Genomic DNA, 1313 nt, shown 5'->3' with positions numbered 1-1313 from the left:
TTATTGACAGCACACAGTATTGTTAAATCTTGTGTCTTCTTCTTGACAGTACACATAATCGTTAAATCCTGTTTCTTCTTATTGATAGTACACATTATTGTTAAATCTCGTGTCTTCTTATCGTCAGAGCATAGTATTGTTAAATCTTGTGTCTTCTTCTTGACAGTACACATAATCGTTAAATCCTGTTTCTTCTTATTGATAGTACACATTATTGTTAAATCTCGTGTCTTCTTATCGTCAGAGCATAGTATTGTTAAATCTTGTGTCTTCTTCTTGACAGTACACATAATCGTTAAATCCTGTTTCTTCTTATTGATAGTACACATTATTGTTAAATCTCGTGTCTTCTTATCGTCAGAGCATAGTATTGTTAAATCTTGTGTCTTCCTGCTGTACCGTACATCAGTGAAGCAGTTGTGTGACGTGCGCGGAATAAAGATATACACGATGAAGCAAAGGGTCCTATTTGGTTTACTAATAACTTAGCCAAAGTAATCTAAACAAACGTCACGTTTCACTTCAGACTGACTTTGAATAATCATATCGTGCCTTGTACTATATTTATAGTTACTGTTGCGACCTAACACTACTGTTATATCTGTAATTGTACAGGTGAATATTGCAACCTAACACTACTGTTATATCTGTAATTGTACAGGTGACTATTGCAACCTAACACTACTATTATATCTATAATTGTACAGGTTACTGTTGTGGCCTAACATTACTGTTATACCTATACTTATACAGGTTACTATTGCGGCCTAACATTACTTTTATATCTATACTTGTACAGGTTACTGTTGTGGCCTAACACTGTTCTTATACTTATACTTTAGATCTATTACGTTTAGAATCATGAGTGTGAATTTTCTGTCCTTTTTTCCATTCATATAATTGCTATTGGATATGTTCTGTTTAAAATATATGGATGATATTCAATTCCCGTTTCTTTCATTTAATGTATATTATATCCATTCTTTTTAAAACATGTAAATAACATTTAGTCCTTGCTTCTTTCTCATATCATCTTATTTGTACACTTTTACTCGACTATCAAACAAAAACGGGAACAACCTGTAAAACAGACTAAATATCAAATTCTTAACATTCATACTGGTTTACGGAAAATCAGTTTTACGTAATCTGGTTAAATCACATTCAATTTTTCATTTATTCCTAAAAACTGATAAACATGTCAGAAACTCTTTGATGTAATCTTAAGTGAAAGTCTCTTGAGGAACAAAGTCGTTTTAGATCTAGAAAAAAACAACAACAAAGAAACAAATGCTCTTATTCTAGTCGCAATC

The sequence above is a fragment of the Limulus polyphemus genome, unplaced genomic scaffold (assembly GCF_000517525.1).
Source record: "Limulus polyphemus unplaced genomic scaffold, Limulus_polyphemus-2.1.2 Scaffold1371, whole genome shotgun sequence".
Lineage (NCBI taxonomy): Eukaryota > Metazoa > Arthropoda > Merostomata > Xiphosura > Limulidae > Limulus > Limulus polyphemus.
The sequence above is the reverse complement of the archived record's forward strand: the minus strand, read 5'-3'. Positions refer to the sequence as shown.